General features: G+C 44.6%; 1 long non-coding RNA gene across 2 annotated transcripts in view; it reads right to left on the reverse strand.

Moving 5' to 3' along the window:
• Positions 1-13,194, reverse strand: part of LOC110255688 — a 31,713-nt gene extending 18,519 nt beyond the window's left edge. Inside the window, exon 1 of one of the 2 annotated variants that reach the window (XR_002336344.1) lies at positions 13,064-13,194. This is a non-coding gene — a long non-coding RNA (uncharacterized LOC110255688). Of the gene's footprint in view, positions 1-12,996 lie in introns of both variants that reach the window. The other variant, XR_002336343.1, reaches the window with a different exon arrangement.

Below are 13,805 nucleotides of genomic sequence, written 5' to 3' on the forward strand. Positions count from 1 at the left end.
ACCCTCAAGGTTTGCTTGACTTTCAGCAAAAGAGTTTCAGCAAAGGCTCAGTAGGCTTCTCATCTTGTTCAGAAAAGAGGTTAATCTGGGAGACTTTAGTCTCTTTCAAGACAGTGTGACCTGAATCCACTAAGATCTGTGGCAGACAGTTTGATTTGAATTTGATTTAGGTTTTTGGCATCTTTTTCAATCTCTTCATTCTCTGGAGTTCTGCTTCAAAATGCTAGGGCTTGTGTTTGAATTAGAAATATGATAAAGAAGTTCCCGTTTTGGCTCAGTGTTAACGAAACCAATTAATATCCATGAGGGCGTGGGTTCAATCCCTGGCCCTTCTCAGGGGGTTAAGCATCTGGCATTGCTGTGAGCTGTGGTATCAATCACAGATGCAGCTTGGATCCCGAGGTGCTGTGTCTGTGGTGTAGGCTGGCAGCTGCAGCTCTGATTGGACCCCCAGCCTGAGAATTTCCATATGCCAAAGGTGTGGCCCTTGAAAAATTAAAAAAATAAAGAAATATGATGTAATCCAATGTCATATTGGACATGATAGTGAAAAGGGAATGTCCTTGCATGCCTTCTTACTCTATTCACCAACTGAAGTGTGGCAATAGGAGAAAATGTACTCTCTTGGCACTGTTCCTATCACATGCTTCTTAGAACATACTTTTCGAGGGGCCCAAGTTTCAATCAGTTAGTTTAACTAAACAAACCTGGCTAGCCCTGCCCCCAACAACACAGCTGTGTCAGACCAGTTTTGACTCTGTTTAACCTCATGATGAATCAACAAATCAGTTATTTCCTGGTACAAGAAATTCCACTTTTCTTTTTGTCTTTTTTTTTTTGCCTTCTCTAGGGCTGCTCCTGCAGCATATGGAGGTTCCCAGGCTAGGGGTCCAATTGGAGCTGCGGCCGCCGGCCTAGGCCAGAGCCACAGCAATGTGGGATCAGAGCTGCGTCTTCGACCTACACCACAGCTCACGGCAACGCCGGATCCTTAACCCACTGAGCAAGGCCAGGGATCAAACCCGCAACCTCATGGTTCCTAGTTGGATTCATTAACCACTAAGCCACGATGGGAACTCCGAAATTTCACTTTTCACCATGAGATAATAAACATGGATTATTTGGTGGTCACTGTTTACTTTTACTTTCCAAATTAGAATGATTTAATAACTTGGTAAAATTATTATGACTTAGAAGAAAAGATTTTAAATGGGATTCAAATGAGGAGAAAGAGGAAAGTGAAGGAAGAAAGGCAGAGATAAAAAGTAAAATTAAAAATAAAACAAATGTGGAACTCCTGTCATGGCTCAAAGGTTAATGAACCTGAATAATATTCAGGAGGACGAGGGTCTGATCCCTGGCCCCACTCTGTGGGTTAAGGATCCAGCTTTGCCATGAGATCCAGCATTTCTGTGGCTGTGTTATAGGCCAGCTGCCACAGCTCCAATTCAACCCCTAGCTTGGGAACCTCCATATGCTGCTGCTGCGGCCCTAAAAAGACAGGAAAAAAAAGTTTTTTCATGTGTTTCAAGGGGAATGTGGAAAAACAGCTTCAGAGAATAATACAGAAGCTAAGACAACATTTCTTGAATACAAATTACTGCCTTAGCAGCACAAACATGTTTCTTTTTTATCATGAGTAAGAAGCATCAACAATTCCTTCTTAACATGCATTTGAAATAGTGGGATAATCCAAATACAAAATAATCAACACACTTTATTCTAACATAGACAGAAAACATTTATGAGCCTAGTTGCAACATAATTTGTATAAGCTCTGTTCCTTCCTGCTTCCTCTGTATTCATGATGTAAACTAGGTTCTGCAGCCATCTATCTCCATCCATCTCTAAAATGGAGGGAGTGATATGGGGCAAAACCTTATTTTCTTGCATGATTTACAATAGAGATTTGACTATTTTCTTATAAACTTTGAGAATGAACTCTTCAGGAGAAATTCAGTCTTCTCTGACTTACCCACATTACCCTTCTCTGGATTACTCCCAATTTTCTATGGACACCCTGGAGCGTCAGATGATTTTTTCCCTGCCTTCCTGTACTGTTAGATGATTTTTTCCCTGCCTTCCTGTGCTGTTAGATGGTACATGCTTATATTGCACAATATCAGCCTCAAGGGAAGTGGCATTAGGAAGATAAATCATTTGTCCAATTTATATCTTTACAGTTTTAATTTTCTTCTCATTTTGTTTGTTTTCCTTTAAATCCTTGACTATATTTATTATTTTGTTTTGTTTAGGTGGTGCCTGAGGTATTGGAAATTCTGGGGCCAGAGATGAAACCCACACCACAGCAGCATCCCAAATGACCCATTGACAACATCGGATCCTTAACCCACTGAGCCACCAAAGAATTCCTTGACATATTTAAAATAATCATTTTCCATCTCGTTAGCTATATCCATTATTTCTGTTATTTTTGGTCTATGATTTTTCTCCTGGTAATGGGCCAGAGTTTTGTTTTGTTTTGTTTTTTAAAGGTCTGGTAGTGTTTGATTGGACGCTGGACATTATAACTATTGTATTGTTGAGAGCTGAGACTTTGTTGTTCTTTTTAACAAGTGTATAAATTTGTTCTTGGAGTTCCTGTCCGTGGCTCAGAGTAAGCGAATCCGACTAGTATCCATGAGGATGCAGGTTTGATCCCTGGCCTGGCTCAGTGGGTTAAGTGTTGCCGTGAGCTGTGGTATAGGTTGCAGATGCGGCTCAGATCTGGCGTTGCTGTGGCTGTGGCATAGGTAAGCAGCTGTAGCTCCGATTGGACCCCTAGCCTGGGAACCTCCATATGCTGCAGGTGCAGCACTAAAAATAAAATAAAATAAAATAAACTTGTTCTGGTGGGCAGTTACTTTACTAGCAGGTCCCCTTGATTTCTGTTGAGGCTTGGCTTAAAGATTTTGTTATGGTGCCTCTAGGGCTGCCTTTATTCCAGGGCCAGTGCAGCATTACTACTAAGGTGTAACCCTTCTCAGGTTCCTTTGATGGCTCCAAATGTTCAAAAAAGTCTCTCTGACCTGGATGGATGGAATTCAAAATTTCCTAAATCCTCCCTTAACTCTTCAGTCTCTTTCTTGCCTGGCCTTGTTGAATTTCACTCTATGACATAGAGTGCTATTCAGACAAGGAACTAAGGGAACCCTTGTGAAAATGTCTCGGGCTCTTTCCTTATGCAGCTTGCTCCCCTACACTATTCTGCAGTGCAAATTTCAGCCATTTCAGCCTCACCAAACTAGATTTCTGTCTGCTCATCTTAGTGAAATTACCATGCCCCATTTGAATTTTCTCTCCCTTTGTTATGGTTTAAAAATTACCTCCAGGAGTTCCCTGATAGCTCAGCAGGTTACAGATCCAGGATTGTCTCTGCCATGGCTCAGGCCACTGCTGTGGTATGGGTTTGATCCCTAGTCTGAGAACTTACATATGCTGTGGGCAAAGCCAAAAAGAAAAAAAAAATCACCTCTAGGTAGGGTTGCTGGATTTAAAAAATAAATATACATATTACTATTTTTATACATATTTATACTAAAAAAGATTCACTATGTATCTGAAATTCAAATTTAACCAGACAGTTCATATTTTTTTTTTTTTTGTCTTTTTGCCTTTTTCTGGGGCCACTCAGATCTGAGCCAAGTCTGCAACCTACACCACAGCTCACCGCAATGCCAGATCCTTAACCCACTAAGCAAGGCCAGGGATTGAACCTGCAACCTCATGGTTCCTAGTCGGATTCGTTAACCACTGCGCCACGACGGGAACTCTGCAGACAGTTCATATTTTATCCAGCAACCTTATTTTCAGGCAGAAAGCCAGAAAAATTGAGGGCTCACTTCAATAGTTTCTCTTCTCTTGGAATCAAAATCTTGAGTACACTGGGTTCCCAATATCTGAAAACGGTTGTTTCATATATTTTGTCCAGTTTTCTAGCTGTTTACATTGCAGTACCTGTTACTACCTCTTGGCTAGAAATGGATGTTCATGGTGCACCTTTAAAACAAGCAAGCAAGCAAACAAATAGGACAACTGCCCTATCTAGAACTGTTCAAGGGAATTGGTAAAGAAACAGTACATAAACATCCTGGAGTATGTTACATGGAGCTACTTGTATGAGAAAGAGCTTGCTTATAATTCAGAGAGTCTGCCTTTCATTCAAGGTTCTTATTTGAAATCCCTATTATTCTTCTGCTTTATGGTCCCCACAGGCTTTACATTTACCTCAGTCTTAGCTGCTTCAGATCATGTCAACCTATCTCTTTGGGTCTTCACAAGGGACATATAAGGTGAAAGCTTGGCACTTCACATATCCTGTATTGTTAGAAGGACCATTTCGAATATACTCTGAAAAACAGTCAGACATCACACAGCCATCCTCACGTAAGAGAGTTCATTTTATTCACATAGATTGCAACAATGACTGTCATTTCTGGGAAGTTTAGAGAGACAGTGTTCATCAAATAACAGTTACATGGATAGTAGAAAGAACCTTCGTCTTGTGAGGATGAGTGGGCAACTAATGCTTACTGAGTTTCTATTATATGCCAAGTGTTTCATATTCAGTGGTGTGCTGAAGCCAGCCTGTGCCAGCTCACACAGGCTTGTGAGAGGAAATTGTTAAAGTTTTAGGAATCTTGCCAGCCCTTTTTTTTTTTTTTTTTTTTTTTGGCCATGCCTGTGGCGTGCAGAAGTTCCTGGGCCAGAGATAACACCCAAGCCACGGCAGCAACCTGAGCCACAGTAATGACAACGTCAGATCCTTAACCCACTGTTCCCCCAGGGAATGCCCTTGCCAGCCATTTTTTAAGCTACTGGAATCCCGAAATTGACGAGAGGACTTTACCACGGAATTTATCAAATGCTACAAATCCTGGCTCCACCATCGACTCCAAGATCTGATTGTTAAGCATTTATCAGTACATCACATTTTCCATTTTATCTTATCCTGTGAACAACTCTGTAAGATATTTATTAGAATGTGAAGTTTAAAGATGGAAGGAAGAGTCAGGTTATATAAGTAATATGGCCCAGTTTTCTGAGAAAACAAGTACAAAACCAATTCTATGTAACTCCATATCCTTTCTGCTCACAGCTCCACACCTTTGAGTCAGGAGAATTAAACAGAATTGTTGCCTTATTTATTTCATTTTATTTTATTCATTTATTTTTAAATTTTCTATTTTTTGTTTTTTAGGGCTATACCCATGGCATATGGAAATATCCAGGCTAGGGGTCAAAACAGACCTGCAGCCACATTTGTGGCACATCCAAGCCACATATGCGACCTACACCACAGCTCATAGCAACTCCAGATCCTTAACCCACTGAGCAAGGCCAGGGATCAAACCCACGTCCTCATGGATGCTAGTCGGTTCTGCTACTGCTGAGCCATGAAGGGAACTCCCTATTTTATTTTAAACTTAAAAATTTTTGTGTCTTCACCCATAGTATGTGAAATTCCCAGGCCAGAGATGAAACCTGCCCGTAGCAATGACCTAAGCTGTTGCAGTGACAACGCAGCGCAGTGACAACGCAGCCCCACCAATTGCCAGTTGGGTAGAACATGCACTCTAGAGTGCAAACTTGCACTTCTCCATTCTTCTATGAAAGAATAAAGCTTACTTTGCCTTTTTTTTTTTTTTTTTTTTTTTTTTTGTCTTTTTTATGGCTGCACCCACAGCACAAGGAGGTTCCCTGGCTAGGGGTCGAATCAGAGCTGTAGCCACAGGCCTATGCCACAGCCATAGCAAAGCCAGATCCGAGCTGTGTCTGTGAGCTACAGCACAGCTCACAGCAACACTGGATCCTTAACCCACTGAGCGAGGCCAGGGATTGAACCTGCATCCTCATGGATACTAGTCAGATTCGTTTCTGCTGAGCCACAATGGGAACTCCCTTTACTTTGCTTCTGAATTAAACCTGGTCTTGCTCTTGGCTCAAACGACACCAGGCAGAAGGACTCTTGCTGAAGACTGATTCAGGGGTCAGTAACAAAATTTTGGTGACCGCAAAGGGATAGAGGGTGGCCCTTCCTCTTGCAACCACAAGTCTCTGGGTTTACCTTGGCTCCAAGGGGAAGGACACCAAAGCTTTGGAAGGTTTGAGAAAAAATGACTGACTGACCTTTGAGTACACTCTGATGGGGTAGAATGGTAGCAGCCTTGGACTGAATTCAAAACAATTCTGCCTAACAACCTGATTGACCTTGTGTGGTGTGCACACAGCATAGTCCCCAGAATAATCTGGACTGTGCCTCCTTGAAGGAATCCTACTGTGGCATCCTCAGGAATCAGAGACTGAAACTCACACATGTCTGCTGCTGCCTCTGGCTGGCCTCCTGATAATACTGAATACCCAAGATGGTGTGGAATTGTAGACAAAAAAGAGCCAGGGCAGTCTTGCCTGCTGTCACACCAGCAGTCCTGTCTTTTGACCACTGTACAAGGTGGTATTGGCCTCATCAGGGCTTTCTGCCCTCCTTCCCAACCTCCAGGGGTCAACAGTAGCATTCTCCATAGTCACCTTCAGTTTGGTAAAGGAAAGTGGCCAGCTCTGTGAGCCAAGAGATGAGAGACTGGGAAAAGGCCCAGTCAATAAGGACCTCCTTGACAAAATGGAGTGAGGACACTTGGTCCACTTCAGAAAAAGGCATCAGGGAAGCCCAAGTGCAACAGGGTCCTCCTGGGTGGGTACTCAACTGAGACATGACCTCCTCCAGTCAGGGCTAGTTACTCTGAAGTGGGCTGGAGAGCCCTGAGAAACCACCCACAAGACCAGGAACCCCATTACACGAAGATTTGTGAGTGCTATGAACACAGGAAACATCCACTGCCCAACTGGTCTCCCTCCTCTGCTTGTGAGGTGAAGTTTGGGTGATATGTCACTGATCAAGTTTCCCCAGGCTCTCCCCAGTAATATGGTCAGTATCCCATGGGAATCCCTCTTGCTTTTAGCTCTCACCCAGCACAAAGTCCAAAAATTCCTCCTTTATGGCCAAAAAGATGAACAAGAAGATTCCTACCTCATACAGCTGTGCCACCCTCTAATGGACTGATTTGGTCAGGAAATAATGTGGCTAAGCTGCTCTGCCTGGAGGCAGTCCCATCTGACCTCCTGTGGGATGTTCTGATTGAGGAGGCACTAACTCAAGTACAGCCATTACAGATTCAAGGGGGACCCTCAGTTATATCAAAGTCCATGCCTTTTGGACACCTATTTTGGTCTTTTGAGGAATCTATTAACAGCTTAGTTCTGGTTCCAAGTTTCCTGAACCAGAATTCTTATTTGAGTCAACCCTGTGGCATTTGTGTGCCAACAAATCACTCCAGTTACCTCCCTTAGCAGTTTGAAACAAATTCAAAACAGAACACCTAAGGTATGGGGAACCAAACGTTCACCATACTGAAGGAGCTCATTAGGGTGCATACTGCAGAAATGGAAGTTTTTTGGGTATCACCTCCTGATGCCCAAACATTTAATCTTCCTATGTAATACAGTCTAGCTCCAATACTGGCTGCAGGATGGCTGCCCAGGCAATGGGTCTCTAAAATTAAAACACCATTTTACAATTGATATTCTATGCCGAAGACAAAAGATATGGGATGAAATTCCTTATGTCTAGTTCTTTTTATGGCCTCATATAAGAACAAAGGCCTTCAGGAGTTCCTGTTGTGGCTCAGCGTAAACGAATCTGACTAGCATCCATGAGGATGCACATTCAATCCCCGGCCTTGCTCAGTAGGTTAAAGTTCTGGCATTGTCGTGAGCTGTGGTGTAGGTCGAAGATGTGGCTCGGATACCACATAGCTGTGGCTGCGGCATAGGCTGGCAGCTGTAGCTCTGATTCGACCCCTAGCCTGAGAACTTCCATATGCCATGGAAGTGGCCTTTAAAAGCTAAAAAAAAGGGAACAAAGGCCTTCAAAATGGATGTGATAATCTATCAGCCTTCCAGGAAAAGTACTCCCTTTGAGGCAGGTCCCTGATGGAGAAGGAGGGCTTATCCAGGTACATGTCCTGGTTTCCACTCCTGATCTACATTAACAGAAAAAGTAAACTCAAAAGCCTGAAGGAAGCAAAGAGAACAGAAACAATGCAGGTCATGGTATTTTCAGGATGAGGAATCAAGTGGTCCCAAATTACAAACCAAACTGGGATCACTAGCACCCTAGGGAAGGGGTGGGAAGACAGAGGCTGACTCATTATAAAAATATGATCTTAAAAGGAATCCAGGCAGCAGGAAAGAAATGTCAGCTGGAGTAAGATAAAGGAAATATATCAGAAGCCAAGGGAACCCTTAGGCATTCTCAGAGCTTCAGGGAATGCTGCCGAAACTATACTGTCACCAACTCTGTCTTTGGAAGGGAATGCAATCCTGAGGTTGTATTTCATTTCCTAAAGTGCTCCCAACATTAGCATAAACTCAGAAACTGGAAATAGAACCAGACTCCCCTACCTCTTACTTGGTCAAAGTTGCTTATGTGTTATTACCAAGATACAGACGGGGAAAAAAATCAGAGAATAAGAAGACTGTTGGTCTCCCATGTCAATCTGATGCCAAAGGAATCTGTATTAATTGCCCACAGAGACTGTAATGAGAGACCCCCAGCCCACAGTGTGGGATAGCAAGCCAAGGAATCTAGGACCCAAACAGTTCCAGGAGGCCATATGTAAACAAGAGGGACACGACACTGGAAGGGAGAATGCTCTCGCTGCCCCAAGGGGGATGGAATTATCGGATCCCCGCCACTAACCCCAAAGGCAGATGGTCCAAAGAGATGAAAAATGACAGAACCAGGTAGCTCCTAAGCTGGCACTCCAATTGATCCCTAATGATCCCTGGATGACACTGGATATAGGGAGAAAGCCTGTTTAATTCTCAGTTAACACCACGCCACTTACCCAGTTCTGAACACCAGATGAAGCAAACTCAGTCACAAGAGTTATACAATGATGGGGGTATCAGGGAACGCCCAAGAATGGGCATTCACAGGGCCATTAGAAGGTAATCTGGATGAACATACTCTTTCCTTTCTGAATGTCCCTGAATGCCCTAGATCCCTGGTAGGAAGAGCTATCTTACATAAATTGGGGGGGTGACTGTCCACCTGGAAGACAAATTGGAGACGAGCATCCCCTTAGACAAAGGACACAGATGATAATGTTAATGGTTGAGGACAAACCTCCTTAGACAGAGCAAGTCAATCTCCCCTGAGTATATCTTGATGGCTGAGCCCAGGGATGGGTGGGATAAGCTGTAGGGGCCAGTCCCATGAGAGTCCATCTAACCCTGGACACACACGGCCCAACAGAAAACAGTACCCTTTCTGTTAGGAGGGCTCGTTGGGCATTGCCCCTGTTATTCGGAGTCTAAGTGATCGGGACCTCATTAGACCATGCCAATCAGCCAATACCTCCCCCATTCTTCCCATAAGGAAACCCAGTAGGGAATACCAGATGGTACAGGACCTCAGGGCAGTCAATGAAGCCACCAAAGATACACATCTAGGAGTCCATAATTCCTACACCCTGCTGGCCACTCTACTGTCCACCAGGACCTGGTATTCTGTATTAGATTTAAAATATTCCTTCTTTTGTATTCCATTAACCCTAGAATCACAAGAAAATTTTGCACGGCAGGACCCAAACACACAACATAAACAATACTACTGGACAGTTCTGCCCCAAGGTTTCAAAAATTCCCCCACCATCTTTGGGAAACTTTAGCTAAAGATGTAAAAGATCTAGATCTAGAGAAGACAACCCTCCTCTAGGATGTAGATGACATCCTGATCACCAGCCACACTAAGGAGGCCTCTGACAAAAATACTCTGAGTAACCACCCTGAACCACCTAGCAGATAAAGGATAGAAAGCGTCCAAAGGAGTTCCCGTCGTGGCGCAGTGGTTAACAAATCCGACTAGGAACCATGAGGTTGCGGGTTCGGTCCCTGCCCTTGCTCAGTGGGTTAATGATCCGGCGTTGCCATGAGCTGTGGTGGAGGTTGCAGATGCGGCTCGGATCCCGCGTTGCTGTGGCTCTGGCGTAGGCCGGTGGCTACAGCTCCAATTCAACCCCTAGCCTGGGAACCTCCATATGCCGCGGGAGCGGCCCAAGAAATAGCAACAACAGCAACAACAAAAAGACAAAAAGACAAAAAAAAAAAAAAAAAAAAGCGTCCAAGAAAAAGGTTCAAATGTCACAAACTAGGGTGACCTACCCAGGCTTCATACTCACAGAAGGTCAGAGAAGCCTGCCTTAAGAAAGGAAAGAAGCTATTGGAAGATGGCTTAGGGGTTTCCTGGGGATGGCTAAGTTTTGCTGCATCTGGATCCAAATAGAGTCTTGGCCAAATAGAGTCTTGGCCTCTATTTGAAATGTTGAAATGAAGGGATGATGATCCTTTTGAGTGGAATTCAGAATGCAAAGGGGCCATTCAAAAACTGAAAAATCAGGAGTTCCCCTCGTGGCTCAGAGGAAACAAATCTGACTAGGAACAAAGAGGTTGTGGGTTCAGTCCCTGGCCTCCCTCAGTGGGTTAAGAATCTGGCATTGCCATGATCTGTGGTATAGGTCACAGACGTGGCTTGGATCTGGCATTGTGGGGCTGTGGTGTAGTCTGGTGGTTCAACTCTATTCGACCCCTAGCTGGGAACCTCTGTATGTCGAGGGCATGGCCCTAAAAAGACCAAAAACAAAGAATTGAAAAAGCAATTTCTTCAGGCTCCCACCCTGGCCCTCCCAGAATTAATTAAACCCTTAGACCTTTACTCATAAGAGAAAGGAGGAAATGCTCTTGGGATATTAGCTCAAAACTGGGGCTCCTTACTGGGGTGGCAGCTTAATTCTCTAAACAAACAATTAGATCAAACTGCAGAGGGATGACCTCCTTGCCCACAGGCAGTAGCAGCTACTACATCCCTGCTAAAAGAGGATGAAAAGTTAGCATTTGGTCAGCCAATCACTATAGGGACCACATACCAGGTTCGGGATTTAGTGAGTTCTAAGGGAACAGAATGGCTATACCCTGGAAGGTCGATTCAAGTTCAGACCATGCTTCAGACCTCTGGAGCATGACTGTATAGAAACCATAGACAACAATACATTCCCATCACCACACCTAGGAAGTAAACCTCTCCCAAATGCAGAAGAGGAATGGTTCACAGATGGGAGCAGTTTTACGATAGAGAAGAAAAGGCTAGTGGGATGACCTCCTGAACCCAAGCCATAGAAGCAGGGATTTCTGCCCAAAAGATGGAACTGATAGCCCTCACTGAGCCTATAGAAGTCAGGGAAGATCTTAAATATTTGCACAGATTCCTGGTTTGTGTATGCCTTCCTATATGCACACGATGAGATTTGGAAGGAAAGATGTTTGCTGACTGCAGAGAATAAAAGGATGAAACATGGCTTAAGCATATTGAAGCTCTTAGAAGCAGGACATCTTCCAAAAAACGTGGCAGTGATTCATTGGAGGAGTCACCAAAAGGGAGACACAGAGGCAATAAAGGGAAACAACAAGGTGGACACAGCTGCCAAAAGGTGATCCATCCAAATATTTCCCAGTCTGCACAGAGGAAGAATTACACAAAGCCCCCAAATCAGGCTTCAACAGAGATCCAGGAGGCTATGGGTAGCTAGTTAATGAACATGAGTGGTACTTCTTTCCTCAAATTGCAGCTTGTTAAGTCATCAAGGGGGCTCATTAAGGAACTCCCTATAGGAGGCAAACTCTATATAATTGATTAGTTGAGGTCATGCTAACTCCTGGCATGAAAAGTTTAACCAGTCAGAGAGTAGAGACAAGCCCCAACTGCCCAATGAGAAACCCCAACACCAGCACCCCTTTCACCTCCCCACCCACCCAGGTCCATTCAAACCAGAGGGACATATCCTGGAGAAGACTAGGAGATTGATTTCATTGTTCTGCTGAGAATACTGAGCAATTTCAGGCAACTTCTGGTGCTAGCAGACACATTTTCTAGGTGGATAGAAGCATTCCACACTAGAACTGAAATGGCAGCTGAACTGGCTAAGGCATTACTAAAATAAGTAATTCCTAAATTTGGGCTTCCAGCATCCTTACAAAGTGAATGGTCCAGCATTTGTGTCTCAAGTGATGAAGGGAATAATCAGTACTCTAGGCATAAAAAGGACCTTGTGCTCAGCCTGGAGACCCTAGTCATTAGGGAAAATAGAGAGATCCAATCAGCCCTTGAAACAGGCCTTAGCCAAGCTATATTTGGAAACTCAGAAAAACTGGATTGAGTTGCTTCTGACTGCCCTGTTCAGCAAGCAACTAGCCCCAGGGATAAGTTAAAATTATGTACATCAGGGCACACTTGCCTACAGGCAACAGACCTAGAGACATTGATTTTTGGGAAAAATGTGACATGTGACCCTTATTCTCTTGCTAATACTCGACTTTTATTTTTTTCAGGGCTGCACCATCTGTGGCATATGTAAGTTCCCAGGCTAGGAGTCCAATCCGAGCTACAGCTGCCGGCTTACGCCACAGCCACGCCAGGTTCGAGCCGCATCTTATACTACAGCTCATGGCAACACCAGATCCTTAACCCACTAGGTGAGGCCAGGGATCGAACCTGCATCCTCATGGATACTAGTCAGGTTTGTTACCGTTGGGACACCACTAGAACTCTTCTTGCTAATATTTGGGTTGTGTATCTTAAATTGTCTGGGGTCCCTTGTTTCTACAAGGTTAGACAAAATGGGGGTCGCTCAGGCACACACACAGTCACAGCTGAGGCCTGGGGCAATCACCTATAAACAAAGGGCAGTTGAGAAGTTCCGATCCTCTGCCCCAGGGTTATTTACAACACCCACACATAGCAGGAAGTAGTAACAGAAGAGGGACCTGTGCCTCTCAGAGCCCCTGTAAAAAGGAGAACTGAAGACAGAGGAGGCATTTGTCACCAGCAAAGCCTATTAATTCCAGGGGAATAAAAATGCAATCTGGGTAACAGAGTCTAACCTTATTGTCTTTTCCTTTGTGCTTAGTTTCACTTGTTCCCAGGGGACGGAATGCAGAGGCCTCTCACCTGGCACTTCGGACCAGAGCTCCTAGTGCAAAACGACTGCACCCAACACCTCAAGTCAGACGACCCATTGCAGAAGCGCTGAGCAGGACCGGCGGTTCAAGATGGCGGTGGCGGGCTGTGTGCAGTGATGCTGCCCGGACGCTGCGATTTGGAGCCGTGAGCAGCACAGCTGCGGCTGCGCTGTGAGAACTCCACCCCCTCCGCTGACAGATCCCTCTTAAGGAGCCCCGCCCACAGCTTGTCGGGAAAGTGAGTGTTTACCCTGTAGTGAAAATGCCTAAATCTCACTCCTTTGATCCGAGAATAAGGATTGCCTTCTGAACCCAACTCAGTCTCCAAAGACATCAGGCAGGAGGATCCTTGTTGGAGACTGACTCAGGGGGTTCTGAAACACCCGCACCCTCTGGTTCCAGAAGGATAACCAAGACTTTGTGTCACTGATGTGCTCATGACTGAGCACAGCTACATGGATCTTTGCTTTTAATGTATTCATTGAGGAGTTCCCGTGATGGCTCAGTGGTAATGAACCCAAGTAGTTTCCATGAGGATGCAGGTTTGATCCCTGGCCTCGCTCAGTGGGTTAAGGATCTGGCGTTGCCGGTAAGCTGTCCTATAGGTGGCAGATGCGGCTCAGATCAGGCATAGCTGTGGCTGTGGTGTATGCTTTTAGCTACAGCTCCAGTTCTACCCTAGCCTGGAAACTTCCATATGCCATGGGTGGTGCAGCCCTAAAAAAGGACAT

The sequence above is a fragment of the Sus scrofa genome, chromosome 1 (genome assembly GCF_000003025.6).
Source record: "Sus scrofa isolate TJ Tabasco breed Duroc chromosome 1, Sscrofa11.1, whole genome shotgun sequence".
Classification (NCBI taxonomy): domain Eukaryota; kingdom Metazoa; phylum Chordata; class Mammalia; order Artiodactyla; family Suidae; genus Sus; species Sus scrofa.